Source organism: Mustela nivalis (genome assembly GCF_964662115.1).
Source record: "Mustela nivalis genome assembly, chromosome: 15".
In the NCBI taxonomy this organism is placed as follows: domain Eukaryota; kingdom Metazoa; phylum Chordata; class Mammalia; order Carnivora; family Mustelidae; genus Mustela; species Mustela nivalis.
This window is the reverse complement of record NC_139034.1, coordinates 58,972,500-58,985,736: the sequence shown is the minus strand read 5'-3', so window position 1 is coordinate 58,985,736 and position 13,237 is coordinate 58,972,500. Positions and strand designations below refer to the sequence as shown.

The window sequence follows — 13,237 nt, the reverse complement described above, 5'->3', positions numbered from 1 at the left end:
AAAGAGCTGGCAGAAAACCAAACAAACACATGCCTTTTGATGTTCTCGGACAGGGTGCGCAGTTACTGCCTTATCCTGCTGACAGAACAGAGAGTTCCCTCGCTACTCCTCTGAACCGAACCTCAGAAGTTTGGTCAGAACATTTAAATACTTAACACACGTAGTCAGCCTTCCTGAGGTGCTCTCACAAAACATGCAGGAGAGTCCTCTGGTCACTTGAAGCTGCTAACCAGGGAAAAATACTCCTCTTAAATTAAAAAAAAAAAAAAGGCCTTATTTGAAACTTAGGACATCAACTAAGTGATTATATCAATATTTTAAACATATTCAGTTTAAGCACTTTGGATATGCACATGTTATTCTGTCTATGCTATTTTTTTTCTTAGTAAACATTTTCTAGGTAGTAGGTAGGAGGAGAAAAGTGAAACTGAATCCATGTTCTTAATCAGTTGAATTCATTCATTCAATCGGTATTTTTTGTGTGAACACTGTGAGTGTGATAAACATAGTTTATTTATTGTAAAATTCCTGTGATGTTTTTCTTCTCTGCCGAGAAGAGGAAGGCCGCCTGCTTTAGACACGGCAGTGTCCCCAGAACCCGGCTCAGGGCCTTGCATGTGACAGGCACTCCAGGCCTGGTGACAGCTACTTTCACTGTGCAGACAACATGAGTCCTTGGGGCTAGTTGGGATGGGCTGATATAATGTCTAATTAGAGGGCTAGAAGAATTGGAAGGGTGATGGAGATTCTATTAGGAATAGGGATCGGATAGTCCAAATATGTATAAAATTCATGGAACAACCCTCCCACTCTCCTTAGGATATATTAAAAACATCCGGTCCTGTGTTAAATTGGGTAGGGGAAAGCTAAGCTTCCAGATTGTGATGATGTCACACATTGGGACAGTTATAATTGAGAGCTGCCTCTTTCTATCTTTAGTAACTCTATATTTCTATGGCTGAGATATTTGCAAACAGTGATAAATGCAGGGTGATAGACACTTTTGGGGGCATGGCTTAATTGTAATTAATCAAAGGGCTGATGAAAGTTTGCTTCAATTTTTTATTTTTTTAAAGATTTTGTTTATTAGAGAGTGTGTGAGAGAGACAGCATGAGGAGGAGGGTGTGAGGGAGAAGCAGACTCCCCACTGAGTGGATAGCCTGCCGTAGGGCTTGACTCTGGGACTCCAGGATCATGACCTGAGCTGAAAGTGGAGACTCAACCAACCAGCCACTCAGGTGCCCCTGACTGCTTCAATCTTTTCTTTCTTTTTTTTCTTTTTTAAATTACCAGACTTCATTTCTTAGAGCAGTTTTAGGTTTACAGAAAAATTGAAAAAAAAGTACAAAGAGTTCCCATAAACTCCCCACCTCTGAAGTTTCTTCTGTGTTTCCATTGGTGTAATGTATTTGTTAGAACTGATGTGACGATGGATACATTAGTCTAAACTGAAGTCCATATTTTACATTAAAATTTATTCTGCATTACAAAATTCTATGGATTTTGCTAAATACTTAATGATTGCTTCAGGTTTTTTTTTTTTTTTTTGCTTCAGTTTTTATATAGCATAAGGGGTCAATAATATAAGATTTTATTAGAATGAACAGGAGAGAAACCAATATAATTAAAAAATCAATTTATGCAATAAAAATTTAAATTATGTGGATTGGCACTGATTTTTAATAGGCTTTTAATTCCACTTTAATGTACTTATAAAACTAGATTTATTAGTAAATGTTCACTTGTTATACTTGTATCGTTGAATTTATTTAAGTAAATGAATAAAAATGATTATGAAACACTTTGGAAATATTTGATCATAACGAGAGCATGGCCCTCACATTTAGTCATATATTCAACAACAAGAAGAAAATCCTGACTTTTTTTTCCCCCCAAATCTGGTAATCACTAGGTATGTGGACATTTAAGGCATCATTGGTCTACTGTTTGCCATGTATCCTGGCACATGGGGAATGTATAAGGCATATTAGCTATTGATTATGATTGTAAGTTCTCTAAAATTACAGGTGTTAAACCAAGTTTTGATCCCTGAAAATGGGAGAGGAAATGAGAAAAAAAAATCCTTTTTATTTTTGCATAAGAAGTTGGTGAGGCAGTTGTCTGAAATTATAGAATCTTAGAAATAGAAAGGAAGAGGGGCCTGCGTGGTTCAGTTGGTTAAGTGCCAGTCTTCCGCTCAGGTTGTGATCTCAGGGTCCTGGGATCCGAGCCCTGCATCAGGATCCCTGCTCAGTGGGGAGCCTGCTTCTCCTTCTCCCCTCTGCCTGCCGCTCTGCCTACTTGTGCTCTCTCTCTCTCTCTCTCTGTGTCAAAAAAATGTATCTTAAAAAAAAAAAAAGAAAGAAAGAAATAGAAAGGAAGTAGATCATCTACTGTACCTTCTTCACCCAAATTCTGAATCCCGTTTATGTCAATTGTTTTCAGTGGGCCTAGAGCTTAGATCTATCACAGGAATGGGAATACAATTCTTTTTTTTTTTTTTTTTAAAGATTTTATATATTTATTTGACAGAGAGAGATTACAAGTAGGCAGAGAGGCAAGGCACAGAGATAGGAGGAAGCAGGCTCCCCACCGAGCAGAGAGCCTGATGTGGGGCTCGATCCCAGGACCCTGGGATCATGACTTAAGCCAAAGGCAGAGGCTTTAACCCACTGAGCCACCCAGGCGCCTGGGAATACAGTTCTTGTTGAAGTGGCATTTCCCATCAACGGGTGGCTTCAGTTGTTCAAAAGGTTTTCATAGAGGGGGTATAGCTCAGTGGTAGAGCATTTGACTGCAAAAGGTTTTCATAGCTACACCTGAATTTTCCTTTTTAACTTCTACTTGTAGATCTTAGTTTTGCTATTTGGTATTGGGAAGAATATAGCTGCCATGCTACCTCAAATAGAACCCCCTCTAGGCGATTCTACTATGTGCTAGGCTAAATTAAAAATCTCTTGCCATTATATGGTTTTTGTATTCCTCAAAATCTTGCTTATGCTCTTTGAAATAACTGTTGCCTATTGAAATAACTTTTTTCTTGTTATTATTTGTGTTAACACTGAACATAAAACCTACACTTAGCAAAACTTTGAGTACATGATATGGTATTGTTAACTATAGGCACTGTACTGTACTGTAGATCTCTAAGGATCTATTCATTTCATGTAATTGAACTTTGTGCTGTTTGACTAACCTCTCTCTATTTCTTCCTACTCCCAGCCCCTAGGAACCACTATTCTCCTCCGTTTCTGGGAGTTTGACAGGTAAGTGATATCATGTAGTATTTGTCCTTTCATGTCTAGCTTATTTTACTTGGCATAATGTGCTCCAGGTTCACATGTTCCAATGGCATGATTTCCTTCTTTTTCTAAGGCTAAATAATATTTCATTTAATGTATATACCACATTTTCTTTATTCATCCATCAGTGGATATTTGGATAATATAAGTAAAAATAGACCAGTGGGACAATATTGAACTAAAAAATCTTCTGCACAGAAAAAGAAACAATCAACAAAATGAAAAGGCAACCTTTGGAATGGGTGAAAATATTTGCAGATCTTATATCTGATAAGGGTTAATATCCAAAACACATAAGAAACTTCTATACCCTAATAGCAAAAAACCAAATAACCTACTAAAAAGTAGGCAAAATAATTGAATAGATATTTTTCCAAAGAAGACATCCAGATGGCCATTGAAAAGGTATATGGAAAGGTGCTTAACATCACTAGTCATCAGGGAAATGCAAATCAAGACCACAATAAAAACAACTCAAAGTTTTGATGTCTACAATAAGACATAAATACTGGTTTTACTATCAGTTACTGTGTTTCTATGATTGCATGCTCAGCTTTTCTCTGTAAAATGAAGGATTTGATTTGAATAATTTCTGGGGTTCTTTCCAGCTTTTTTTTTTTTTTTTTTTTAAGATTTTATTTATTTATTTGTCCGAGAGAGAGAGAGCAAGAACGGGCACAGGCAGACACAGTGGAAGGCAGAGTCAGAGGGAGAAGCAGGCTCCCTGCAGGGCAAGGAGCCCGATGTGGGACTCGATCCCAGGACGCTGGGATCATGACCTGAGCCGAAGGCAGCTGCTTAACCAACTGAGCCACCCAGGCATCCCTCTTTCCAGCTTTTAAAAGCTATTGTATTTGGCGTGTCTGTGTATGTGCGCGCGTGTGTGTGTATCTGTGTTACAGATATTCCATCTTATTTGCTTCTTGAACTTGCAATTGCTGCAGAGTTCCAGATAATTTTTCACATGAACTTCTGCTAAGCTGCATCTTAAACAACTGTATGATATACATTTATCCCTGTTACTTTCTCTCTTTGTTTCTTTTTGTTACTAAAGCCTGTGTGGATGATTTTGAATGTTAATTCCATATTTGTTGGATTAATGAGCCCAGCAAGATGTGTGTCATCTATAGATTTTGTTAACATGATTGTCGTATATTCATGTAATTTGCTGATAAAAGTTTAGTAGAAAAGAGCTTAAACAGAACCTTGTTCCTACCCCTTTCTCTTCACTTTGCCATTGTTCCATTCATCAACAATCTTGAATAGACCTATCTTACCAACAATGTGCCCATGTAATTGATATTTAAATCCAGCCTCTCTCCCTAAATTGTCCAAAAAGATATTATGATTGAGTTCTCAAAGAACTTGTAAAAATATAATATACTATGATGCAGTATTACTACATTGCATGAGCTTAGCAATGCAGCCCAAGAAGTGAAAGTGTTTTGTTAGAGATGACTTGGTAGAAGTTATCTGATACTGTTTCCAGCGGTCAGTTCTCGCTCTAAAAAGTCCACAAACAGTCTATTTAATAATCCATTCTGGAATTTTTTGGAGGAGGTGGTCAAGTTTCTAGTCTTTACTTTATGGTAACTATCTTTTCTCTCTCCTTGGAAAGCTGAACAACATTGGTTTGTGTCTCATTCATGGGTAGAAAAAGGCGATCCTTTAACACTCTCTTCCTATATAGCCTAGAGACTGAAGGCATAGAGAGGTACATAGATGGATGTGAAGTGATTTTTTGGAGGTGGCTGGGCACTGTCAGGTTAGTTATGAAAAGCTTTCCTCCACTGTGATCTCATTATACCTCCTTAACAGAGTCATACATAAAGGATACATAAAAGATGAATTAATAATAAGGAACATCTTCATTAATAAAGGAGCATTTAGATACAGTGCAGTGTGTCCACACACCTACTGTACCTGGGTTTATGGTCTGTAAATGCAGGAGAGGGCTTCCTCCTGTCCCTAAGCTACACAGCCAAGAGAGAGACTCCCAGAGCTCATCTATTCACAGCTTGGACTCCAAAGTCTGTCTGAAGTGACTAAGGGGGCTGAACCTGCAGTTGCAGATGCTCTTACACTACATGCATGTAGTAGTTTCGGTTCTTTACAGCTTATGAAGCTGTGGCTTTTTGCTGACCAACAGCCATCTTTCCTCAAAAGAAGCTCAGTTTCTAGAGCATATCATGCTTAGCGAAATAAGTCAAGCGGAGAAAGACAACTATCATATGATCTCCCTGATATGAGGAAGTGGTGATGCAACATGGGGGCTTAAGTGGGTAGGAGAAGAATAAATGAAACAAGATGGGATTGGGAGGGAGACAAACCATAAGTGACTCTTAATCTCACAAAACAAACTGAGGGTTGCTGGGGGGGGAGGGGGGTTGGGAGAAGGGGGGTGGGGTTATGGACATTGGGCAGGGTATGTGATTTGGTGAGTGCTGTGAAGTGTGTAAACCTGGCGATTCACAGACCTGTACCTCTGGGGATAAAAATATATGTTTATATACCACACACACAAAAAAAAAGACAAGAAAATATTCATTTGCAAAACAAACAAAAAAAACAACCCCAAAACAAACAAACAAAAAAAGAAGCTCAGTTTCATGAAATAGGACACTGTTTGGAAGGTGTGGTGGTTAGTTTTCCATGTCAACTTGGCTAGCCTCTGGTGCCCCATTGTTTAGACAAACGCTGGTCCACAAGTGGCTGTGAAGATATTTTGAAGATGTGATTAACATTTACAATTATTTCGTTTTAGTAAAGGAGATGATCTTCCATAATGCAGCTGGGCCTCATCCAGTCAACAGAAGGTCAAAAGAACAGAAGACTGAGGTTTCCCAAAGAAGAATTCCATCTCAAGGCTCGAGTTTCCAGCCTGCTGGCTTTACAAAAATTTTGCTTACCCGCCCCCTAATCATGTGAGCTAATTTAAAATCAGTCTTTATCTTTATCTATCAAATGACAGATATTTAGATATAGATATCCATCCTGTTGGTTCTTTTCCTTTGGAGGATGATAACTGACACAGGAAGGTATCTTCCCGCCCTATGATGTTCCTGTGTGACATGGAAACTCTCGACGGCCCTACGGGTGGCCATTCACTCTGATACTGTGCAGATTCTCATGGGCCATAGACCTCTAGAGCCATGGTGACTTCCAACAAGATCAGGCACATAGCTGGCGCTTTATAAATATTTAAAGGGATGTTGAATGCAATGTGAAGAGGCACTAAACTTCTTTCATATGGTTGCTCTCTCTTCCAGTAATGTGTGCTACAATCGACGTACAACTTCTGTTTCCTTTGCAGGGCACACGCGTGTTCTTCCTCTTGGGGACCTGCTGGACCCCGGGAGTTGCGGGGAAACACTGCAGTTGCCATCTGAGCTGGTGCTCCTGCTGCTCTACCCTGGTTAGGCCCGATTCTTCATCATTGCCTGGCTTAGGCTCCTGGGCTGGGCATAGCAAGGAAGTCACTGTCTTTGGATTTTCAGGACACCTAGAGTTTCCTTAGACTTCCTTTATGCCGTCTAACCTCTGCCCCCTGCCACTTAGACTCCCCCTCCCAGGTGTTGCCGGTGGCTGAACTTTTAGTTCAGAATAAAACCAAGCCATTTTATTAATTGTTGCAAAGCCTAGGATGACAAATGAGCTCCGACACTGAAACCTCTGAGCTGTCTAGATTTTGACTAAATCTTTGAACCCGAGGGCAAATTTATTTTGGAAATTACTGACTTCTGAGAGGAAGAGGGAATAGCAGATGAAATGCTGTAGACCTCAAGACACTACTGATACTACTAGAGAGTATCAGTTAAGATACTCTTAAGACACTACAATACTCTTAAGATATACTTAAGACACTACTGATACTACTAGAAATGTCATCCAAGGGGAAAAGGTAATGAAATTCTCAAGATAAGCGTATTCAGCAAGGAACTGTTTGGATTATAGAAGTGTGATGGAGACAGGAACTGGAAGGTGGCACCATGTTTATGATGTGCCCATTATCTGCCAGGCACTGCGAAATGCAGCGCTCTCCATCATCTTATTTAATCTCATAAGTGTCCAGCGTTTTTGCTGTATTTTAAGATAAAGAGCTGAAATTCACAATATTTAAAGAATTCTGCCCCAACTCTTAGATTTTAAATAACAAAGCCAGCAGAAGCATGTTGGGTTCACCCAACTCCAAAGTGTATGATTTTCTCATACACTTGAGGATAAGAAACTTATTTTCTAAACATAAATCATAATAGGCAGTATCAATTTAAAGTTTAGCAGAGTTTGAGGCCATTTCCTTACTGTGAAATATCATGCATATTTCCGCAGTAACTGGAAAGCAAATTAGGGAAAGTTCCCTCCCCCCACTTAATTTTATCAAACAAATGATCTTACAATTATATAAGAAGTCGCCCATTATAGTCTAGCCAGTGGCTTGGCTTCTTGTCCAAACCTCACAGTGAAATATGCAGACTTTCTGGAACCACACATTTAAATCTCTGTGGTTGAATCAGCCCTTCCTTTTTCTGCAAAACCTAACCTCAGTACTATTCAGCATATAGAGAACTCCAGGGATGAGATCCTTAAAGCCCAGTGTCAAAAGGTGAGTACTTGATAATCATCACCTTAATTTCACGCTTGTGAAAACTGGCTTTGTCCTAATTTATTCTCAGACACGTGGGTCTGTCCTGTGGAGAGGTGCCTTGTTTTATAGCCTTGTAAAGAGATTGACCCCAAATCTGGCATACATATAAAGTAAGGCAATGATGTTCTTCTGTAAACAAGCTCAGAAGAAAATTCCTCAACAGATAAATCGGTGAGCTATTCTGACATTTCCCAAATAAGCATATAGTCTCCAAGGTGATTATTTTGAATGACAACCCTCCTGTGGGGCATGAAATGGAGTAGATTTGACAGGGCTGCTGACGAGCCGGAAGAGCACTGAACGTTGAGTCACGAAGCATCTGTTGGCATCCCTGCCGGGCATCCATCTCCCTGTGAGGCACCTTTGCCTTCTGCTGCTCCCAGTGGAAGTCACCTAACCTTTCTGAGCTCCTGCCTGCGTTTGGGACACTGTTGAATGACACCTGCTGACACGGTTGTGATTATCAGGTGAAGCTGACAATAGAAAACCCCTCAAAATAGTGGGGTGCAGGAACAGAATGTGGTAAATCATTCATGGTTAACCTCCAGGTGAAGTCCCACAGTCCGAAGCCAAGGCCTTCAAGTTCTTAGGAAACATCAGTGATGTTAATAATTAGTCTTGAAGAGAAATTCCAGAGTCACCTGTGTGTGTGTGAGGGCCAGTTATTTCTGTACTCAGCTTGATATGGAAAGCCACCAGTAGAATTCATTTGTTTAATTTCACAACCCCCAGAAGACCAACGGATGCTGCTTGCTTTGGAATACTGGAAACAGGTTTCAGCAGTTTTCACCGACTCACTTAATCCTTGTCTAGAGTTAATGAGATCAGAGTAAATAAACATACTAAGAACCCAGTGCTTTGCAAACCTTTATGGTATTTTAGGAGGCCAGGAATGAAGTCATATTTATCTTGTGTAGGACTGGGTTGGGTGAAGAGTAGAACAATAGTGAGTCCATTCTGTCTGTAGGCTCAAATGCGTCCTTGGAGATTTCTCCTGGAGGCAAGATTGTGCTACAGCAAGAAGGCAGAAGGGAGCCAAGACTTCACTCCTTCCTAGTCCTAGTCCTTCCAGGGCAGCTCCTTTGAGTTTTCGGTCACCACCCGTATAGCTCACAAGCACAGGGAGCTTGAGGGCCATTTCCGCTCCTACCAGGGATAAACGGCTGCGTTATGTTGGTCAAGTTACCAAACCTCTCTTTGTCTTGGATACCTCATTGGTAAAGTGGGGAAAATAATAGAACCAATTTCTTTCGTGCATGTAAAGCATTTGAAGAAGTGAGAAGCTGGAAAAATGGCATTTAAAAGCATCAATTTGGAAGATAGATTGCCTGGGCTCAAATCCCAGCTCCACCACTCATTTGCTCATATGCTCTTCCAAGAATAGGGTGGTTATAGGACTAGCCTCATAGGTGAAATGTGCCAGTGCCTGGGTGGATCTAACAGGGTCAGCACATAGGAAGTGCTCTAGGGATGCCTGCTGTTATATTATTACTTGTGTCCAGGAAAAGTCTCAGACATTGTTTGTAAGGCTATGGAAATAAAAAGTTAAAAATTTCCAACATTATTAATGTTTCTTCCTGTGTTTGGTTCTATTAAGTATAAGTCATATCGTAGTGATGTTGGGGTTTCTTTCATTTTCTAGGCCATGTCCTAGACGTTGGCCATGTCCCTCATTTAACATTTTCTCTCTCTTTTTTAAGGATTAGATGTGGTGTATATTGTACTGAGTGTTTATTAAGACTCTTCTGTACCCGGCTTTACTTCAAGTTCAGTATCCAGGTCTTTCCTTTTTCTGAAACCAACACATCATTGAATTTTAAAGGCTGCACACGGAAGGGACTCACACACTTTGGGAGGATGATAAATGAACAAAACATTTGTTTGGGATAATTTGCGATTCTCTCTCTTCTCCCCTTTCCTCGCAGCATTCATTTCAGTGTTTTTTGCGATTCACTTATTCCTCCACTATTTATTGGGAAGGCTCGTCAGGCACTCTGACAGGCAGTGGGAAATCGTGGTTTTGACATTTGAATGGTGTTTTATAGTTTATTGATCGTTTATGTTAAATTCATTCAATCCTCCGAGGCACTCACTTCATTTCACTCAGCTCTTCTTCCCCTTTTAACTTTGTACTTCTCATAACCATCCTTACTTCCTTGCTCAGATCTTTAGTGTGCAGAATATTTGCCAAGTTCATGGGGGGCACAGTAGGGAGGAAGTTGACTGGAGGAGAAGGTAGTACGTGGAGGGGAGATGGAAATCGGATGAGAATGTAGATCAGAGATGTTTCCAGTACCTTACACTGTAGGGTGAAAGGAAAAATCACTCTTATTTAGGAAAGTCCAAAGAGTCACTTGCAGAGGAACAGTGAGCATCCCTCTCCAATCACCAGAAACTGGACTGAGACCAGACCCAGCGCTGGGCGATCTCCCAACTCCTCCCTTACCTTAAGCATATTTAACATACACAAGAAGCCAGAGTTCAGGCTCTCCTTTCACTCATAAACATGCAGGCCCTTAGGTCCCAGCTTTTAAGTTCCCCAATCACACTTCCTCTTGAATTTCATGATACTAACCAACAGACAAGAAATAGAACATACCAAATTGACCAGAAAGTATTCCTTCAGTCTCAGATCACCCATGCCATTCATTATCATGCCTCTCATGCACAGCCTAGACTTCTGTAAGGAAATCCCAGTGTCTTCCTGTGGTAGACTTGCTAGTGGTGGATGAATGGGTTATGTCCACCGTAGAGACCAAAGGTAGCATGCCGCTGCTGTGCAGGCAAGCAGTATCTCTCACGATTGAGCTGATACTCATCTCTTCAAGGGTACTTTGAAGATTCACAAGATACAAGCAGATGATAACCATAGATAAACTTCTACTGTGAACTGTACCAAACTCATTCTTTACCTAGATGCCTTTAACTAGCTTTGCCCTCTGCCTTGAATGCTCTGCCTCCAGAGCTTCCCACGGTTCTCTCTCTCTTGTTATTCAGCTCAAATGTCACTTTCATGGAGAGGCCCTCCCCGCCAGTCTATACAAAGTAGAGGGGCTGACAGTGAAGATACTATCTCTTTTCACAATTGTATTCATGACATTTATCTCTACCTAAAGTGAACTTACCTATCTATATACTTATTATCTCTCATCCTCACCATACTGTTGTAAGCTTCGAGAAGGCAGAGATTGTTTTTTAACAAGCTACCTGGAACACAGTAGAGGGCCCTTAATGTATATTGGTCAAATGAGCCAGTGAGCAGCAGATACTCCTTGAATGACTATTATATACCACTCCTGTTCTAGGCACTGGGGATGTGGTTATGAATCAAGCTAACTCCCTGAACTCTCTGTTTGCATTCTAATTCAGGGAAACAAAACAGAGAAGGGGAAGCTGCTTGGGTGGGACTGTGCTGTATTAAATAAAGTGATCAAGGGAAGGTCTGGCTATAGAGTTTTGAAGAAGGTGAGGAGGTGGGCCCCTGAATAAGGTGAGGAAGATAAGGCGGGGGAGGGTATGTCTTTTAGCAAAGGGGATAGGAAGTGCAAAGGTCCTGAGCAAATGGGGGTGGGGGGGTGGGGGCTAAGGTGGCTAAAGCCAGCAAGCTCCTGGTCAAGTGGCAGCAGAAGGGTGGAGAGGTGCTAGGGGGCAGCTCCAATCCTGTAGTGTCTTTTTTTTTTTTTTTTTTTTTTGAAGATTTTATTTATTTATTTGACAGAGAGAGATCACAAGCAGGCAGAGAGGCAGGCAGAGAGTGAGGAAGGGAAGCAGGCTCCCCACCGAGCAGGGAGCCCGATATGAGAGTCGATCCCAGGAACCTGAGATCATGACCTGAGCCAAAGGCAGAGGCTTTAACCCACTGAGCCATCCAGGTGCCATGAATCCTGTAGAGTCTTGTAGGCCAATGAAAGGAATTTGGTTTTTATTCTTTTGTCAAGTGGGAAGCCACTGGGAGGCTTTGGGCACAGAGACATGATCTGATTTAGGTTATAATAGGATCCCTCCTTTTGTTCTGGTGATAAAATATTAAATAAAAATATAAATATTTTAGGGGGCAAAGGGAGGTGCAGTTAGCAGACCAATGCAATAATCCAGGTAAGAGATGATGGGTGGCTTGGTCCAGGGTGGTGATTATGGGCAAGGGAGGACTTGTTGGTAGTCTGGATGTATTTTAAGGTGGAACTGAAAGGATCTGCTGGTACAGTGAACAAAGTAATGATACAAAAATATATATAGAAAGAAGGCCTTTTGTCAGTCTTGTGACACTGATATACCAAATAGTAGCACAACCATCTAGAAATTCAGCTTCGGAACTTGGAAATTTTTGTGTCATCTATTATTTATCCGAAAGAACAAACAAAAAAGAGCAGTCAAATATATTCAGTATCAAAATCTGTACTTGCAATTAAGTGAGCTAGTTTGGGGCTGGATCGTATTTCAGCACTCTGACATGAATGAGATAATTGTTCAACAGACATAAACATTTCAAAGTAAAAAATGACACTTATCCGTGAGAAGACTGTAAAGTTCATTGGGTAGTTACAACACGGGAAACATTATTATGGAGAACAAAGATCTGCCCTGATTTATCCTGACTGACGGTATGTACTTCAAACTGATCTGACAACCGCTCGGACTTCTGACACTTTGCCTGCTGGGCTGCGCGGAAAGCACTTTGGATCTTATTTCAACCTTGCATTCTTCGCTATAGGGCCTTGGCAAAGAGCGGTGCAGGACTATTCATGGACATGGGAATTTAAGATCCTCCCTCCACCCTCTCTTCTGTCCTCGTTCTTCAGTGCTCAGTAGCGCTCTTATTTTCCGAAGTCAGGATCAGATCATCAGCAACATGAAATTTCCGAATGTGTTGGGCCTGGCTGGGCTGGCACGTGGAAGGAGCAATCCAGCGGGCTCCTCGGCCTTGCGAAGCCAGGGAAGGGTTGGCGAGGAAGCCAGGAAGGGTTGGCGAGGTGCGGGAGAAGGAGTCCTCTGGGCTGCAGCGCGCCAGGTGAATGCGAGGAGGGAGGATTCAGGGCACCAGGATCCCAGAGGGGCCTCCACAAGTCCAGAGGCCCTGAGACGTAGAGGCAACCTTCAGAGGACCGCCTGGAAGGGCGGCGGTGCACGTGCCCTTTGAGAGGAGAAACACGCAGGGGCGGAAAGGTGGTTTTCCCAAATGACGTTAGATCTGCAAAACCTGCTTATTTTACCGCGAGATTCAGCGAAGGCTGAATGGAACCGGGAGGCTCAGTGGTTCCTTCGGCCTCACCACACGCCGGCAGCCTGGCC

General features: G+C 41.5%; 2 long non-coding RNA genes across 5 annotated transcripts in view; one reads left to right on the top strand and one right to left on the bottom strand.

The window, feature by feature from the left end:
• Positions 1 to 9,512, top strand: part of LOC309849121 — a 29,931-nt gene extending 20,419 nt beyond the window's left edge. For 3 of the 4 annotated variants that reach the window (XR_014303500.1, XR_014303501.1, XR_014303502.1), the window contains 3 exons: positions 3,224 to 3,267; positions 6,068 to 6,227; positions 6,617 to 9,512. This is a non-coding gene — a long non-coding RNA (uncharacterized lncRNA). The remainder of the gene's footprint in view (positions 1 to 3,223; positions 3,268 to 6,067; positions 6,228 to 6,616) is intronic. The other variant, XR_014303499.1, reaches the window with a different exon arrangement.
• Positions 9,513 to 9,664: 152 nt separating this feature from the next.
• On the bottom strand, positions 9,665 to 13,209 carry LOC309849123. Its single transcript, XR_014303505.1, has 2 exons — positions 10,548 to 13,209; positions 9,665 to 10,250 (listed from the first exon to the last, which is right to left on the bottom strand). It is a non-coding gene; the product is annotated as an uncharacterized lncRNA (long non-coding RNA).
• Between the last annotated feature and the right edge of the window lie 28 nt (positions 13,210 to 13,237).